Consider the following 20,078-nt stretch of genomic DNA (forward strand, 5'->3'; position numbering starts at 1 on the left):
AAGTCAAGAAAAATTAAGCCATTAACATGTGAGATGACACATTATGTAGGAAATCAATTGATACTTGCATATATATTGAATCAAGAAGAGATTACAACCATTGTTTTGACATTGTTGTTCTCCTCCGAAAAAACCAGGTTCCCACACACTTCCATTAGCATTCCATGATGGCCTCAACAATGATATTTTTAAGGCTCTTCCCTTTAGGCTTCAAACTAAACCAAATTCACACTTCTCCCTCGCACACACCTAGAGAGCTACAACTAGGAATAGCTTGTTGTTTACTCCAAACTTAATTAGCACACCAACATTAACACTAGCTTGTGCTTGGGAAAAAGGGAGGTTTATATAGCATGAATGGATGGGAGATGGTTCTTCATCTCATGGGAGGAGGTATTATCTCTCGAGGTAGTTCCATCCCTATAAGAAAAAGGAGTCTAAACTGACATCCTCGACTCCATCTGGCTCAACCATTTACCATACTTCCGTTATGAAGCTTCTAGAGCTAGAAGCTTTGGCTCCTTATTTAAAAAACTTTCCAAAAGTGGATTGGCATGACTAAAACAAAGCTCATTCACTCTGGTTGGCGCTAGGGAAGGTGTTAATCCCTGCATATCGGCACGAGGAGGAAAAAGGTCATCAGCGTCGGTCTTGTATACTGGGAAAAAAAAAATATTTTTGGGAAATGGTGCAAAAGGGACTTGTTCTGCTCATGAAGAGGGACACAATGAGAGTTTGTTCATGAAGGGAAAGCATGTAGGATTCAATGTAGAGGTCCTCCAGGATCAAGGAATGGGGAGTATAAGGACGGTGAAAAAATTCTATGTAACAATACTTAGATGATATACTCATAATCAGCAAATCCAAAGATGAACATGTCATGCATGTAAACAAAATACTTGGTGTCTTGAGAAAAGAAAAGTTGGCTTTAAAGATGTGAAAGTGTGAATTTGGCAAGACTTATTTAGTGTATTTGGGACACATTGTTGGAGGAAGTGAGCTGGAAATCAATCCCTCTAAATTTGAGGTCATTCTAAATTGGCCCAAGCCCAATACAGTTACAGAGGTAAGAAGCTTTTTAGGGGAAACACAATATTGGAGAAAGTTTATTGCTAATTTTTCTTCCATTGCAACTCCATTACATGCATTTACAAGTGTCAAGAAAGTCCTCCATTGGTGAGATGTACAACATAAATCATTTGATGCTTTGAAGAAAAAGATCATTTTAGCACCAATATTGGCTCTTCTGAATCCTAGACAGCCATTTGAGATTCAAACGAATGGTAGTGATTATGCCATGGGAGCAGTTCTTATGCAGCATGTTAATCCCATTTCATTTCATCCTAATTTTTTTAATGGAGCTATATCTAACTATCCCACTTATGACAAAGAAATTTATGCATTGGTACAAAGTGTCAAAAAATGGAAACACTACTTGATGGGGAAAGAGACCATTATCCATACCGACCATCAACCATTGCAGTACTGACAGTCATAGTCAAAGTTGTAGCAATCACGACATTTCATATGGATGGGTTTTCTACAACAGTTTCATTTGGTTATTAGGTACAAAAAGGGAATCTACAATAAGGTAGTTGATATTCTTTCAAGGCCTATTGTAAATTCATCTGTTATACTCAAGAAAAATTCTATTTTACATGAAAGTTACATTGAACAATATGCAAATGATAGTGACTTTCAAGATGTGTATGCAAGCTTGAGTCATGGAAACCAAATTGAAGAGTTGTATTATCATGTACATAATAGTTTGTTGTATCATTTGGGAAATTTGTGTATTCCACGGGGAGAAAGAAACATTATCATAAGGGAGGCACACACTTCATTGATTTTTGGACACTTTGGTGTAGGCAAGACAATAGTGAATCTCCAAAGGTATTGTTATTGGCCACACATGTTTTATAATGTTTCTCATTTCATAAGAGGATGTTCTTTGTGTGAAACAAGTAATCCTAGCAACAGGAAACTTGGATTGTACACTCCACTTCCGGTACCTTCACGTCCATGGGAGAGTATCTCAATGGATTTTATAGGAGGTCTTCCATTGTCAAGGAAAGGTCATGATTACTTGTATGTAGTTGTAGACAGGTTCAACAAAATGTGTATACTAACACCATGTAAAAAGAAAATTACAGCTGAACAAACAACTCATCTTTTCTTCCAAAACATTTGGGTTCATTTTGGTCTTCCTACTTCTATTGTAAGTGATTGAGATTCTCAATTTGTTGGGAATTTTTGGTCAAATTTGTGGGACATGATGGACACAAAGTTGAAGAAGAGTACAACCTTTCATCCGCAAATAGATGGACAAACCGAGGTGGTCAATAGAACAATCATTCATCTTCTTAGAGGATATTGCAGCAAACATCCCAAGTTGTGGGATGAATAGTTGCATTACATACAACATGCATACAACAGGTCAAAGCATTATTCCACAAACACATCGCCATTTGAGGCATGTTATGGGTACTTGCCAAGATCACCGCTGGACTTCCTATTTGAGAAATATGCCACCATCGATGGTCACAGTGACATCGATAAGGCAAGGAAGTTCATAGAGAAAATTCAGTTGATACATCATACAGTGCAAGAACAACTTGAGAAAAGTCAAAGAAGCTACAAGGTAAGGCATGAAAAACACCAAGTTGATCACAAATTTCAAGTTGGAGACGAAGTTTGGTTATATATTAGCAAAGAGAGACTTCAAGGGGAAGGTAAGAAGCTTAAGCCAATCCATTATGGTCCTTTTAAAATTTTGCAAAAGATTGGTAACAATGCATTTAAGCTTGATTTTCCTCCTTATATGAAAACATACTCTGTTGTTAATGTTGATAATTTGATATTGTTTGAGCCTCCTTTGATTGATGATCAAGAAGAGCATGTTCAGCTGCCATCAATAGATGATTTCTCACTAGAATATCTTGATGAACTTTAGTAGGATCTCATACTTGACAGAAGAACCAGGACTTCGAAAAGAGGGGATGTCGAATACCTTAGAGTGGGACTCAAGGGAAAAAATCCTTCTAAAGCCAAATAACACATATTTCCTTAAATTCGGAAATATTTTATTACAAGGACAATGACTTGAATTGAGCTTTTTGGTTATTTTGAAATTTTAGATCCACCATTTAATTCCAAATATAATGAAATATGTGTTAAATGGTTGTGAATCGACAAGGTGAGGTAGTTGTACCCTCACCTGTTGAATAATTGATAGTATCTTTTGGGTTCCAAAAGTCTTCTAGTGGGGAGGAATGATCAGGTGCTCATTATTTAGCTCAAAAATCAAAATTCTCAGAATGGCTTGAAACTTGAACGACGACGTCCATCTCGGAAAAAAGATCCTAACGAAACTCGTTTCACTGAAAATTGAGTTCGTATGAGGAAGTTATTGAGTTCTGCTCGCTTTTCTAAACAGGAGAAATTTTGCAAAAATATGTCCAGTCACTGCACAGTCAGCACTCCATAATGCTGACGTGGAAAGTGCCTAATCAGGGTCAAATTTGGTCAACATTCAATCATGATTCACCAAGTGTCACAATGTGGTTGGTTGCATTTTGGTGATGTGGCAGGTGCATTGGCACAATTCTATTGGTTAATTTTGGGCCAATGAGAGAAGGCACAGTTCAACAAAATAATTATGGAGGCATCGAGGTTCGACCCTGTGGCCTCCTATCCATAGACCAAAGCCTTCAACCAAGTCCACTATGTTTTTTGCTTAACCACTATAGTGGCACACATATATTTAATGTGTTTTGGGTTCAAGGTTAGTGGTTAGAGGGGGGCTAGCCCATAGGTTAGCCCTCCCCATGTGAACACACCAATAACCATCGCAAACAGTTAACCAACGGCTCCATAAACCATCACCCCAACAGTTACCACAAAACATGTGAATGCAATGGATGGCACGGTTATGTTAACCTTTGGTGGGTCCAATGTAAACCTTCACCGCAATAGTTAAGGTTTTTCATGTGACACCACACGAAAACCGCCAGGTCAGGGAACCATTAGCGGAAACTGTGCCACTAACCATGACATGTGACCTCCGCATAACCCTCCAACGGTTATGAAACACTCAACTTTTAATCCACATGATTAGCGCTAATCCTCCAGTTAAACATGGGTTAACATTTAATTAAACTTAAGTTTAAAATGACGGACTTTTAGAGGACTCCACTATTTTTGCGCCAACCCCAAATTTAGCAGCCCTAACTGGAGTTCTTCCAAATTTGGAGGAGAAATTGTAGGGAAAAACTGTTTGAGCCATAACTAGAGCAATTTTCGACCAAATTGAGCTCAGGAAAAGGTGTTCCTAGCTAATTTCGACATTTTGAACACATTGGTGTAGGTATCAGGAGCAGTAGAGCTTTGTAAACATCATTTTTTCCATATTGAGCAAATACAGAGGCCCATGCCATGAAAGCTAGACCAAGGAGATGTAACCCAGGAGGGGTGAACTCCTTCATCAAAACATTGTGTTAAATGCTCTTGTTGATGGTTTGTTGTACTTTGAATGTCTGTTGTTTAGTACTTGTTTTTGAAGCTATTTTTTTCATGTATTTCACTTAAAACTTGATAAAAATTTACCTGTTTACAATCACAATCACCATAAGAGAACCATGCACAGGAAGCAATGAACAAGCACATGTTTATAAATATGTAATTGAAATTAGCACAACAAAACTAACATTCAATAACAGATCACAACTGGTTTTGGTGGTGAGACTTATTCACACTAGACAATCTACAAGGAGGATCACTTAGGTTCTCCGTAAGGATTTAACGAGGAGGAGGGTGAATTTGCTAGAGATTGTGGAACTAGAGGGTAACATCAAATTATCCATTGCAATAGTTTTGAGATTTTTGGGGCAGGTCAAATTTGACTTGAGAAAGCCATATATTTGTTTAGAAAGTGAAATAATTATGGAGGTTTGAGTTTCTTAGTCAAATTCTCTTCTGCGACATAATTAATTATGCCTAATAAATTATATTTTGGACGGTATATTTATTTTTGTAAGCAAATATATTTTCTGGGGCTGAATTGTTTTGTAGGCTGAATTAATTAGAAGCAACTAAATTTCTCTCAAAGGGTTGAATTTCAAAGGAATCCAAATTATTGAAACTATAGGAGTGATTTATCCAATTGTCAAAATATTTTCTAAAGAGGCCAAATTGATTCTTGGAGGAATCAATCCTGCCAATTATGTAACAACTACTAGGTTCATTAAAACAAAATGCAAGTAATTTTCCAGAATTAGTAAAATAAAATCAGCTAGGGTTTTCCTATGAAATCCTTATTGGGAAAGTCTATGGTTATTGGTCCCTTGATTATGTTAGAAAGAAAAATATATTTTATTTGCATTCCAAATATTTGAATAAATAAATTGTGCAAAGTGTTTATCTAAAACACCCAAAAAACGTTTGGAAAGAAATTTGCTAGTATAAGCAATTAAAAAATAATAAGGAACATTATAGTGGTATCAGATTTGGTTGTAACACTTCCTCCCACCCCCTTGTACTATCTTGGGCCATGGAAGGTGTTACTTGATTTTTTGGCCCGACCTCCAAGTTTTCTTATGAAGATGAAGTAACAAAATTCCACATTTTCCAATGTCATTAAAACTCAAAACCAATGCCACCATTGCATTCATCTCATCAGGAGCTTTCCAGGGATATAAATTTTATTTCAATTTGACTCTCATATTGAAATGTATGCCCATTAGAATTTTGACCTATTATATCAAGCCACATTAGCATTGAGTTGGCACATGGAATCTACATAGCACTAGCACATCAACATAATTCAATTCCATGTCATCATTGGGTTCCTACACATCCCCCATGTGGTCCTTGTCAAGCCTACATGGCACTAACACAACAACTTTGACGTAGGTCCCATCAGGCCTACCACCTTCATGTTTTGCAAATGATTTTATTTATTATCCATTTAGCAAGCAAATCAGCTTAACAACATTGTGCCAACTTACTACACACCCATATTCCTAGATCCATATATATGCCTCTTTTCATCGAAAATCTAGCTTTATGCCCATATATGCCTCCACAAGGGGTGCACTTCTCTAACCTCAGATCCCAGGCTCTCTAATCCATTCTAGCATGCAAGGACAGAATCCAACCATCCGTCCATGTCGAATCCTATCCACTGGCTCCACCTCTAAATATCTTAGATATCTAATTTAATCAAATATAATGGGCTGTGGGTCATGTGCATCATGGTCCCCATGCGATAAGAAAAAGGTAGTTATCTGGTAAAAAAATAATATGGTCCATGTATAATAGAAGCCACTACCAAATCTCTACATCATTTGTGCCACAAGGGGGAAATCCGACAACAGGGAGATTTGGCTATCCGCGAAGTAAACACTTTTATCGACCCCCCCCCTGGACTACTGGATTTTTGGATTTCCATGAAATAAAACAAAGGGAAATACAACCTCGGAAATATTTGGGCCATTTCCAAAGTGGAAAAACTACTGCCAACCTGGATTTTTTTATTTTTCTCCACGGCATGTAGGGGAAAAATTAACTGAGAATTAAGAAAAACACTTATGAATTGGGGCATCATCCTAAACACCAAATTATACGATTGATGCCTAAGGCCTAAACATAAGTTATTGGAAACAGTGTACCTTGTCCAAAATGAATAATAGGGAATGAATGGGACCCAAACTATACCAAATCTAGATTAAGAGAAAGGAAAGGTTCCAAAGACAAATTCACCCAAGTTCGGGAATTCTATATCTACCATATATTATATGTTAGTTAATTCCATCATTAATATAGGACTTTTTCATTAATTTTCAAGAATACATACAAATTAGGGCCATTATAGAATAGATTTTTTAATCATGTATTAAGCATTGAATCCCAAGTTATTCGGTTGATTATAATTCTCTGTTACAATAATATGAAGTGTGCATACCTCATGGAAACATCATGTTATTCATAGACTAAATGACCATTATCTCTAACCAAATACTCATTTTAACATATAGGATATAAATTAAATTCATAACCTATAAATTAGCTTGCAATCATGGTTAAGGCAGTGAATTGTCCAAATTCATAAACATATCACATAACAGAGAACTTATAAGAAGATAATAGGTTAATCCTAAGTAATTTTCAAACCATCAGTAATGAGCATATTGGGAAACCTACAATTCACCAAGATAGCATCAACCACATAACTTAAGCATTCACTAGCACCATGGACAAACAGGATAATTTTTCAACCATGAATATACATTGATTTGGGTATTCCTTCATGAATGATATGGGACCTTATATCATCCAATAAACATAACAAGCATAGTCATCATCCATAAATCAAATATGCATAAATAATTATACTTATCTGAGTAAGTTAAATTAGTTGGAAACTAGAGAAGGGACTTCAAATCTCCAACCAACCATAGGCCAACTACATTGTAACATTTTGTTTAGTTGAGCACCCCCAAGCCAAATAAAAAGTTTGAGGGTATGCTTGCACTAGGGTAAATTCATACCAATGGGTTGGTCAAACACTCAGGAGATGGGATCCATTGTCCAGGTGGTTTAACAATTATAAAGAAATCATCATAGTTACCCACTTACTCTTGAGTTTCAAAACACAGGGCCTCACCCAAATTTTAGAGGGGTGTGTTGCTCAGCTTCTTAGGATTGATTCCACTATGTAGGTGGATTAAAATTGGATTGTAAAGAACTAAGTGATTTCACATACAATAGCAAGAACTTAGTGGTTTCACATCCAATAGTGAGAACCCAATAGTTTAAGGCCAAAATAAAAAAACCATTAAGTAGGTGGTTTAACAATAATTCGGTAAGAAGATAGTGGTTTCATAGAAAACAAAAAGCACTTGGTGGTTGAATTTAAATCCTTAAAGAACACACTAGAAACGCAAGCTCACATAGGGATTTCATTAGCCTTAACCACAGCCACAAGAATAAACGTCAAAGGCCACAGATCACCAACTCAAGATTAGAGGGCACAAGCTCAGAGTCAACTCCAAATTTTCTCAGTTATTCACATTATACTCCACCGCTTCCATTATGTCTAGTACCATTCAGGAGCCTAATGAACATAACCCACTTGAACTAGCACAAGCAAGATATAGTGTTTGAGTTCCCTTGTCCTCCACTGTGAGGATGTATCCTTCTCAATGTTTGTTCATGAGAGAGAGAGAGAGAGAGAGAGAGCACCACCTCATTTCTCTCTTGTGTTTCTCCAGAGCACATCTTGGCTCTTAAGCACCATCTTATGGGGAGTCTTCTCCTTTATTTATGAGGGGAGGGAGGGGAATGGGAAATGCCTACCCTTATACCTCCCCAATATAATATCATCTGTATTCTCAGTGAACTCTTCCAAATTGAGTCTAACCCCAATCGAATCTCATTAAACCTATCAGAAAAATGACTTTTTGAGTATGAAAGAAATCTCGGCATTTAATTCTATTGGTATGAAACAAAGGCTAAGAGAACAATGTATTGATTATCTAAGGGAATATAAATAATTAGGAGCAAAGTTTCATGTAACAATGTCTCTACAATATTTTTGTGTCAGAATTACAGGAAGTGACCTAAATATTATAATCAGGGGTTGCAAAATTATGAGAATCCAAGGAAATGGCATAAGATAACCATCCCTTATTTCAATGGGTCATCTAGTTGCACGGTTGTCGAGCAGTAAAAAGGGTCTTTTTCACCTCTATTTACCCTACATTAATTATCAGTCCAAGTAAGATTTGTTATCTCAAGAGTGTACTCAGTCTGAGGCGGTCACTTGTCAAGAGTAATGCTAGTAGTATAGTGCTTTTACAAAAGTAAATAAATGCTGGAAACAAACTCTAAATGTAATGGCAAGAAATTGAAATTCTTTGTAATTAAATCATTCATTTAAGAAACTACAACACTCATCAGTCAAGGGTGCAGTAATGATAACTCTTCCCTTTGTAAACTGATGCAAATAAAATGCAATCAAGGAGAAGATATCCAATCTGGGAACCAGACAACAATAGTCAATGTTCACTACAGTTGCAGACCGTTATGTTCACACCAAAGCAATTACTTGAAATGATAATTCAATTAACAGAAAAGGGAACAACAACTAATCTATTTGAAAAGATTGAACAACAAAGCTTTAACTTACAGAAATGAATTAAGCAGCAATCGTAATCTAAAGGAATTAAGCAGCAATCTTTAACTCAGAAATGATTTGAACAACAAACCAAGAATGGAACAACAAACTAAAGTAAGTCTTATGAAATATTGAACAACAACTGAATCAAATGTAATTGCATAGCGAACTAAATCAAATATTAACACACAACGAATCTATAATGATGAATCAGTAATCTGAGTTTATCATAATAAATATTAACCACGGTGACAAAGAAATAGCAATTGCGGTTGCAATGGAATAGCAATCCCAATGAACAACAATCACACTTAGAGGTAAACCGTTGCTTAAATAAACAATAATACTGATATGTAAATGCACAGCAATGTTACTCTGTGAATGAACAATAATGTTAATTTGTAAAGGAACAACAATGTTACACAGTAATGCCAGCATGTAAGGGAATAAAAATGCGATATGATTTCAGAGTGAACAGCATAACATTTCAGTTGTAGAAGATAACCTTACTATTCATATATGAATGAAATATAATAGAGCCAGTGAACGAAATGATAAGGAACAACAGGTTACTGAATGAAGCAAGTTAGAGAAATCAAACCACACACGACTTGAAATTGGAAAATAATGGTACAGGAAGCAAGTGACCCACTAGGGCCGGGCCCTTAGCCTCCAGGGGCGCACTGCTGTGGTTACTCTAGAATCAGAGACGAAACAAAAACAAAGTTTATGTATTAATCATGAAAACAGAGTTACAGTAATCACTATTTAAAGAGGGTCGATGATCAAAGTTTAGTTTACAATAGTAAATTTTATAAAACAGCAATAATCCTCCCCCCTAGGCTAGTAGCGCTATCCCTTTTTTTAGCGACTAGGCAGAAATACCAAAGATATAGATATTCTTAAGGTAGCTATCCCTCAGGATCAAAGGATCTTGAGGGATTCACCATACCGTTATCCTTCAGTTATCTCTTCGTCCTCTTGCACTGATATGGTATTTCTTCTTCCTTTTCCTGGCTCATGCGCTTCGATTTGGATTGCCTTGTCTAGATGCGGTTCCCTGTCAAAGCGACAACAGTTGGTTTTGCCTTGTCTTTTCCTTTCAAATGGCGATCTTCCATTTTATTCATTTTCTGCATAGAAAAAGGTAATAATTAGTCATTTTATGTTACTCACAAATCTCTTAAACTTTTATCATAATCCTTCATCATATGCCCATTTCATAATGTAAAGAAGTTATGAATTAAAGGAAAATATGACGAAATAAGTGGCAATTACATACCTTTTCTAATGCTCAACACACCCCCCTGCTTACCCATTTTCATGCCCTCATGAAAACATTGTAACTGACATGCAAGGCAGTTAGGGAATAGGCTAGAGAATGATTCTCAGTTGGTGGTCCACAACCATGATTCCTATCTAAGATTTCAAAAATATGCCCTATCTGACCTTCAAGCAATTCATATAGGGCTCTATACCTTGGTGCAGGATACCAAATGACTAGACTTCAGAACCTACAGCCTAACCAAGACGGGCCTTCTCTCAAGATGAGGTCACCATAGATAACTAAGCGGTCAGCACCTAGCTTAAAATTCTCATAATTGAATGGTTCTATGTTTTGGATATTACAATTAGAAGTCTGGGATTGGAATTTGGTTGCTGCTATGGAAAGGTCATTGATGGTTAAGAATTATTCGACCCCTTGCTGGATGACTATTGTGTGAATAGGTCCCAATGTCTGGATCACACCCTGAGTTCTCATTAGGTTCCTATGTTTGTTCCATAATTGCAATGGGTCTCTAGGTTCACCCCTCACCCATAGATCTAATCCATTCTCCTGTCTTTGAAAGACATTGTAGGCTTTAAGCCACTTTATCTGATTAACACCAAAAGAAATAAATGCCTGAAGTTGGACATCACCCACAAAAGGGCTAGGGTTTTGTTCTGTTTCTCCATCTAACACAAGATTGTGCAAGTAAAATTCACATAAAAATCATTGAACTTTCACCCTGTAATGCTTACAACAGTTTATGATGTCATCAATGGTTTTTATCTCTATAGGCACTCCTACCTTGACAACCTTAATTTTCAATTGTAAATATCTTTCCATCAGAAACAAAGCATAGTTTTTGGAGAGCGCCCTACATGCTAGAAACATCAGTATACAGAGAACATAAGGTATCCATTTGATTTATAACTGTGTCTTGTCTATGGGTTACCTTTTTGACTCTTTCCTCTGCCTTTCGCCATCCATCGAAGGCATGGCTTTCTGATACATTGATGTTCTTCAGCTACTGTTGTAACTTCTGATATTTTTCTTGAGGAATAGTTTCCTTTGTGAGTTTCTATATTTTTTGTTGGGCTTGTGCCAAATCTTTTCGCAGAGTTACTATCCTCGGGTCATTATCCATGATGACAATTTTGAGCTGGAGATCTACTTTGATCTCCTTATTGCGACATCTAGTCTTTATGGTCTGAGTCTCCTTCTCACTAGAGGACAGTGCCTCTGTCTAGACTTCCTTATCACAGGTTGGTGCTTTGTCCATTTGTGCTTCTGCATTTGCAACAACCAAATGTTGTTCCTTGCAATTCTGAATAATAGGTTCGACTTGAGTCCTCTTGGTATTTTTCTTATGGGGTTTTTCTTGGGTGGTTGCACGCTTTTCCATAGAGGTTCCTTTTGAATTCTTCCCCATTTTCAAGACTCTTATTTGTTGCCGGAGTTTCTTAATTACGTTAAGCAATCTCTGTTGTTCCTTTCGCAATTTTTTAATTTCATTTGTTTTCTTAGAAGGAACAGTCATTTCTTTTCTTAGGCATGGGCTTTGTACCTTAGGCATTGTACCTTCACCTTGGCCAATTTCCATTTTTCCTTCTTGGAGCACCTCCTCAGTGTTTTGTTGATCAGGTTTTTTAGGGGTAGAAACCCTGTTTTGTTCCACTGTCTCCTGGGTAGCTTCTTCTTCTACCTCTTCTTCATCATGCAATTCTTCGGGTGTATTTTGACTAGGAACATATTTTTCTTCTTCCTCCTCTTTGACACTCTCCTCCCTAGATACACTCTTACCATGAGCAGAGTGATCCTCTTCTTCTTCCTCTTCGTCACACATTTCCTCGAATGCACTTTTATCATGAGCAGAGTGCTCCTGCGGTCCTTATTCTTTATGGGGGTTGATTGGGCTATGAGGTTTGACATACTCACCCATATTGGCCAAAATTTGGGCCAATTCATCTTCTTGCAGAGGGTTTTGCAGTGGACTTTCATTGCATTGCTCTGTTTCCTCCCCTTCTTCTTGACCGGATTGCTCAGTCTCCTCCTCTGGTTCTTCTTCATCGTTTTCCTCCAATTCTTCTTCATTCTCCCCACCTTCCAGTTGTGGGGGTTGTTCATCTTCTGAATCATGTATTTCCATAGGCTGGCTAATGTTTCCCTGGGAATTTCCCAGCATTCCTCTACTCCTTGCCAATCTAACAGATTGTCTTCATTTCAGTGGTCTGCTCGATGTGCTGGCAATATGTTTTCATTTTGGGGCTAGCAAAGCCAGTCCCCCATCTATTGAGAAAATCAATTCTTCCCAACTACTCTGCTATTGGGCAAGACTGTAACTGACTATCAATCGAATTAACCCATGATGGCTTACTACTGACTCTACATGGCGAGATTTCCTCATGCTTTGGGCAACATCATGTAATAAAAAATTTAAGAACGCAGGCAAATTCACAGCACATTTTTGCTTTAACACGACTAAAAGTTTGAGATGGCGTGGTCTTACCATGTATTTTCTACCATCGCAAGTGATGTAGCTTTGGATAATTCTCGCCAATTCTACCCAAGGCTCTCCCAGGGTTGTCGGCAGGACTCCTTTCCCTTTGACAGTAAGGTTCTGCCCTTCGTCTTGGAAGATGGTTATGGCATCTCGCAGTCTCACCTTTTTCAGAGTCCACACAGGTCCAGCGACTGGAAATCCCAAAACTTCAGCAATTATGTCATTTGTGACTGCTATCTATCTCCCTCTCACCATGGAATGATTTTCCTGCAAATTCTGCAGAAACTCGATTGCCACCGTCTTGTTAGATTTCTATAGACGGTTAAGGTAAGCTATCCATCCTACCCTTGCTAAGATTTTTCGTGTGGCGTCAGAGACCATCAGCACCTGTGACTCACTGCGAATTGATCTTCCTCCCATCTTATTCATGCTTAGCACACTGTAAAAACATAGATACGATGATGGAACAGCAGGCTGTTCAAATTTTTAGCTCACTGCTAAGAAAACACAGTGAAGATGATGGAACAACAAGCTGTTCAAATTTTTAAATTACTGCTAATTTTTGCAGAGCAAAACACGGAAATGGCATTGGAACAGCAAGCCATGCATATTGAGAAACAAAATATCATTAGGCTTGCTATTCCCAAGTTTTGGTGAAGTCATAATACCTTTGAATAATGGGCTGACACGTATGCCAACAAATTATGGAGATCACCCGTGCCCCCCTGTAATGTGATAGGCCATCCTCGGCCGTCAAATAAATGAGCAGCATGCTAAACTGCAATCGTACAGTGGAATAAAGGAACAATGTATAGATATATGACATGTTTACAAAAATGAGTGGATTACCAAAATTGAGGCGTATGATAGAATCACTAATAAATATGGAAATGTCGTGATATGATGTGAGAAATGGAGGATAGGACAACTGACGTGAATAAAAGTTCTTATGCGGTCATTATCCACTTTAACCGTCATGATTGATTTGTAAATGGTTTTCATGTATCAAATGTTCGAAAGGGTTATATACATAATCTCATTTGAAATCACTATAAATATATAATAAGAAGGGTTTTATAATGACTATTGGTGTATAAGAAATATGACTTCAATACCATCAACATAGCTCTGTTGTCCACAGGTGTCCATAACCTTGACATAGTTGTTTATTTCACCCTTAGAACCATAATCCTTTGTGTATGCCTAGGAAAGTGTTGTGCAATGTCAGAATGGAGGCCATTGTGCTGGCTTGGTAACCAAATGAATCACAATGCCATTCACTAGGAAGGAGTGAAAAGTGGGCAGGCCGGCCCGTGATGAGACCTCCTATTCCAAGGACTTTTTATTTTTCTGATGTGCCTCTTAGATCGTATCCCTAGTGTGGTGGCCATAGTGGGAATGCCACTTCACTTTCTTCCTTATGATCATGGTAGGCTGGCTCTTGGTGAGACCCCCTATCCTTCATTTGACAAATCATGTTAGTAATCATATAGATATACATTTTTTCTTCTTTTATTTTATATATCACTTTTCCTATTTATATACAGAGGGTGGCTCAACACTCCTTAAGAGTAGGGATGGTGGAAGAATTCTGAACATCTCAATAGAAAAATGTGCCCTTATTCTTACTCAATAATAATGATCAAAGATAATTATGGGGATTTAGAAAGAACCATCATGATAAAAAAATAATCAATCGGATTGGTTTTAGTGAAAATAATGACAACAAAGTGATATAAATAGTTGTGTCATTTCCTCATTTCTTTTATCAATTCAAAGCAATTTCTTTTAAAGATAATGATTTTTCTTTGATTTGCTGATTTCAGTATCCTCTAGTTTTTGTATTTTTTCATAAATGTATAGTTGTGCCTTAAATGACCATTACTCACAAAAATACTCTAAATGGTGAAACACACATACACACAAAAAGGAGAAAAATGCACTCAAAAAGTGTTGTTCTCTAGATGGAACAACTGTTGTTTCTTTAGAGGGACAACAAAAGAATATTTGCACACAAAAACCGCAAGCAAAAAGGAAGAAAACATGCTCGAAGCTGTTGTTCCTTGAGAGGAACAACAACTGTTCCTTGAGAGGAACAATAGTTGTTCCTTAATCGGAACAAAAAATAAAGCAAGCACAAAAAAAAATTTGGAAATGTTGTTCCTTCGGAAAGGAACAACAGAAAACAAAAGTTATGTTCCTTCATAAAAGAACAGCAGAAAAACGAAAGTGTTGTTCCTTTGGAAAGGAACAACAAAAGAATGAAAGTGTTGTTCCTTCGGAAAGGAACATCAGAAAAATGAAAGTGTTGTTCCTTCGGAAAGGAATAGCAAAAAATGAAAGTGTTGTTCCTTCTGAAAGGAACAGTGAAAAACGAAAGTGCTAATCCTTCGGAAAGGAACAACAAAAAACGAAAGTGTTGTTCCATCAGAGAAGAACAACAAAAATGTGGATGTGTTGTTCCTTTGGAAAGGAACAACGAAAATGCGGAAGTTCTGTTCCTTTGGAAAGGAACAGCAAAACGTGAAAGTGTTGTTCCTTTGAAAATGAACAACAAAAGGCGGAAATGTTGTTCCTTCCGAAAGGAACAAAAAAATTCAAAAGTGTTGTTCCTTCGGTAAGGAACAACAAATGGCAAAAATGTTGTTCATTCGGAAAGGAACAACAAAATACGAAAGTGCTATTCCTTCGGAAAGGAATAGCAAAACGGCGAAAATGTTGTTCCTTCAGAAAGGAACAACAAAATGAAAAAGTGTTGTTCCTTCAGAAAGGAACAGCAAAATGGTGAAAATGTTGTTCCTTCGGAAAGGAACAACAAACGGCGAAAGTGTTGTTCCTTCAGAAAGGAACAGCAAAATGTGAAAGTGTTGTTCCTTTGGAAAGGAATAGCAAAATGTAAAAAAGTTGCAGAAATGTAGAAATCTACACAAAAAGTAATTTACACAAATAGAGCAGAAAAAGTTATGTACAAAATTTAAAAGCAATCAAATTACTTAGTGAACCAAAGGCGAGGAAGAGTTTTCTTCCTCAGCTAGAATCTGCATGTCAGAGTCTTCCCAAAGTTGCTGGTAGAAGGATTCCCGAGTAAGCGGTTTGCGATACAGTTGAACTCGGTGGCCATTTGCTTTAAAGGTATGTCCAAATCCGTCAATGGTAGTTAAAGTAATGGTGCCATTATCATGCACTTTCTGGATTTCATACGGTCCTAGCCAGTGAGTTTGAAGTTTTCCTAGAAAATCCTGAAACTTGGAATCGTATAGGAGTGCCCAATCTCCTTCATGGAAGACTTTCTTTTTGATGAGGGCATCATGCCATTTTGCTCTCTGTTGTTGGATTAATGCAGTATGTTGAAGAGCAGAGAGCCTGATTTCATCTAGCTCATTGATTTGTTGTAGTCTATTAATCTAGGCCTCATTTAAATCTAGACCGACTTCTTGTGTTGTTCTCAACGTTTGTATTTCGAACTCTATTGGAAAGATGGGTTCCTTTCCAAATACTAGCTAATATGGTGAATAACCGGTGGTGTTTCTCCATGTTGTTCGGTATGCCCACAAGGCTTCTGACAATCTTGTAGCCCAATCACGTCTGTGTGACGCAATGGTTTTTGTTAATATTTCTTCTATTACTTTATTCGTGCTTTCTACTTGGCCATTTTCCTGTGGGTGGTATGGAGTGGTAATCTTGTGTTGAATATGATAGTTTTTTAATGTTGCAGCAATTTTATTACCAGCAAATTGTGGTCCTTTGTCCATGATTATGTCCCTTGGGAGGCCATATCGCAAAAATATCTAGAACAGGAAATGAAAGATGAAATCCTCTGTAGCTCTTGGAAGCGCCTCTGCTTCAACCCATTTGGTCACATATTCTGTTGCTACCAAAATATATGTTTTCTGGTTTGATGATGGGTTGATTGGACCAACAAAATCGAGTGCCCAACGCTTAAATGGTTCGATGACTAGTTGTGGGTTCAAAGGCATTTCGTCGTACTGTCCAGGGAGTCTTATACTTTGGCAACTGTCACAATATTGAACAAATTTCTTTGCATCTTTGAAGATTGTGGGCCAGTAATACCCATTTTGCAGAACTTTGTGAGCAGTTCTTTGATTTGCGAAATGTTTGCCGCATGGTCCATCGTGACAGGCTTTCAGAATGTCAAATATTTCATCTTCACAGACGCATCTTCTGATGTGCATATCTGCCCCTGTATGAAATAGGTAGCCCCCAATCCAAGAAAATCAGGTATTACGTTGCACAATTTGTTTCCATTTATTGGGGGTCAAATGCTTTGGTAGTTTTCCTACTGCTAAATAATTTGCAACATCAACATACCAGGGTGTTTTGATAATAACAACGAATAAATGTTCATCTGGAAATTGATCTTCGACTACTGCTACGTCCACTTGCTTCGGCATTTGTGAGAGAAAGTTAGCTACAGGATTCTCTTTCCCGGGTTGATCTTTTATTGTGATGTCGAATTCCTGCAATAAAATCAACCATCTTGTTACTCTACCATTTGTAATTAGTTTATTTGCTAAATATTTTATGGCAAAGTGATGTGTATATAAAACAACAGGATATCCAGTGATATAATGCCTAAATTTATTTACAGCATGTATTACAGCTAAAAATTCTTTTTCAGTAATAGTATAGTTTAGCTTAGTAGGAGACAAATTCTTGCTAATATAATAGATTGCATATGGTTTTTTTTCTTCTTCCTACCCAAGGACTGCTCCAATAGCTGTGTCTGAAGCATTTGATGAAATTTGAAATGGCAGGTCCCAATTTGGGCCTCTGAGCACTGGGGCTGTTGACACAAGCTTTTTCAGATCCTCAAAAGCACGGTCGCATTTATCTATCCAAACAAAATCAACATTCCATGTTAGTGCGTATAGAGGTGCAACTATTTGAGAAAAATGTTTTATAAATCTCCTACAATAACCAGAAAATCCAAGAAAACTGCGTACCTCTGTTTGTTTGGTAGGAGTAGGTATTAACAAAATTATTTGAATTTTGGTTGGATCTACCTGTATTCTAGCTACTGAGATATAATGACATAGGATAGTCCCTCAGGCATCATCATATAACACTTTTCATGGCTCAAGCAGAGCCTGGTGGCGATACATTGTTGCAGCACCTTTTCCAATGTGTCTAGTGCTAGGTCGAAATCATCTCCGTATGGTGTGAAATCATCCATGTATACTTTGAGCCCTTCATTTATTAAATCTAAAAAGATGCTAAGGATGGCCCTTTGAAATGTGGTAGGGGCATTGCATAGGCCAAAGGGTAGGACTCTATAGGCAAACGTTCCCCAAGGACATGTGAAAGTAGTTTTGTCCTGGTCTTCAGGTGCAATCTGAATCTGATTGTATCCACTGAAGCCATCCAAGAAAGAAAAGATTTTTTTTCCTGCTAATGTATCTAATACTTGGTTGATGAATGGAAGGGGAAAGTGGTCTTTCTGGGTTGCTTTGTTTAATTCTCTTTAATCTACACAAATTCTCCACTTTCCATTCTTCTTTGGCACCACTACAAGTGGAGAGACCCATTTGCTATCGGAGATCGGATTAATAGATTTTACATCCAAAAGTTATTGTAATTCAGCTTTCACAATATCTTTTAGGTGAGGGTTAAGTATCCATTGGTGTTGACAAACAGGTCTCGCATCTTTTTCTGTATAAATGTGGTCTGTACATAGCTGGGGATTGATTCCCTTCATGTCCGGATAATCCCATGCAAAAGCTTCCTTGTATTTTCTCAGTAGTTGGATCAACTTCTCTTCTTGTTCAGGAGTCAGGTTATTATTGATGTTTAAGGTTTTTCCTGGCTCAATCTCTATAGTTTTGCTATTTGAAATAGAGGTGGTGGGTATTGTTTGGTCATGAGTGTCTTTGAGAGGATCTTCTTCTAGTTCATTATCAAATGCTACCTCTATCATGTGACATTGTACGTGGGATCTAGATTCATCTTGGTTAATGAAGTTGTTAATAACATCATCCTCTATTTGATCTTTGAAATCGAGGGCATCTTCTATGGTTAATGGGGATCTAATGTTTTCGGTGAGGTATGATACAGGATGTTTGTTAGTTTTTATTATTGTTACACTTGGCTGGGCTGGAGGGTATAGGGCTAGATTCTTGATGTTACTTCCTCTAGTTATGGTCATACTGCCTTGTCAGCAGCCAATGTAAGCATCAGTGGTCGCAAGCCAAGGTCTGCCTAAAATTAACGGATGTCCATCAAGTTGGTTTTTGGGGTTTATTATCAGAAAGTTGGCAGGATATTCCCAGGAATCAACGGATACCATGACATCATGTAGTGTGCCTTTTGGCCTAACCACTGATCGGTCAGCCAGTTCTAATAAGGTGGAAGTCGGTTCTACTGATGTAATACCTAGTTTTTGACAAGTGGTGGTTGTTAAGATATTAATTGTAGCCCCTAAATCAACTATGGAATTTGAAAAGGTTTGTCCATTGATTTGTACTATCACTATTGGATTTCCTGGGTCTTCATATTTGACCGGTGCTTCTCTTCCTAATAACAGATCAAATAGGGTGCCAACTACTTGGACTGTTGGGTTATTTGTTATTATTCTCCTTGGTTTTTTTATACATAGCTCTTTGATGGTCTTTGCATATATCGGGATATCTTGGATAGCTTGGAGTGGGATTTTTATGTACAAATTCTTCAGTTCTCCCAGAATATCAAAGTCAGAATGTTCTATAGGGCACGGTATGATTAATCATTTTAGGAATGGGGGAGAAGATGTCGTTGCTTGGTCATGAGCCTGTTGTCTCACCACATCTTCTTCTCGTAATGGTTGTTCTGCGGGTAACTGATTTTCAACTTGAACATTTTTATCTCCCTCGGTTTCTATAATGCGCCCATACCTTAATTGAAGGTCGTTGCACTCCCTTAGATCAATTTCTAGTTCTGGTGTTTCAATTATTTGAACAAATTGAACTGATCTGTTATTTGGGTTCGGGTTAGGTTGGGCTGGGAGTTGTGGTCTTAAGTTGGACTGGGGGTTTTTTTGTAGTGTTGGCAGTGTAGGTTAAGGGAGTGGAATGGTTCCTACTGTCTGATTCATCGGTCTTTGCCAGTTTGTCTGCCAGGCTTGACTTTGTGAAGTGGGAGGG

This window comes from Pinus tabuliformis, chromosome Q, assembly GCF_031772625.1.
Source record: "Pinus tabuliformis cultivar Carrire ecotype Pingquan chromosome Q, CPIR1, whole genome shotgun sequence".
Taxonomy (NCBI): Eukaryota; Viridiplantae; Streptophyta; class Pinopsida; order Pinales; family Pinaceae; genus Pinus; species Pinus tabuliformis.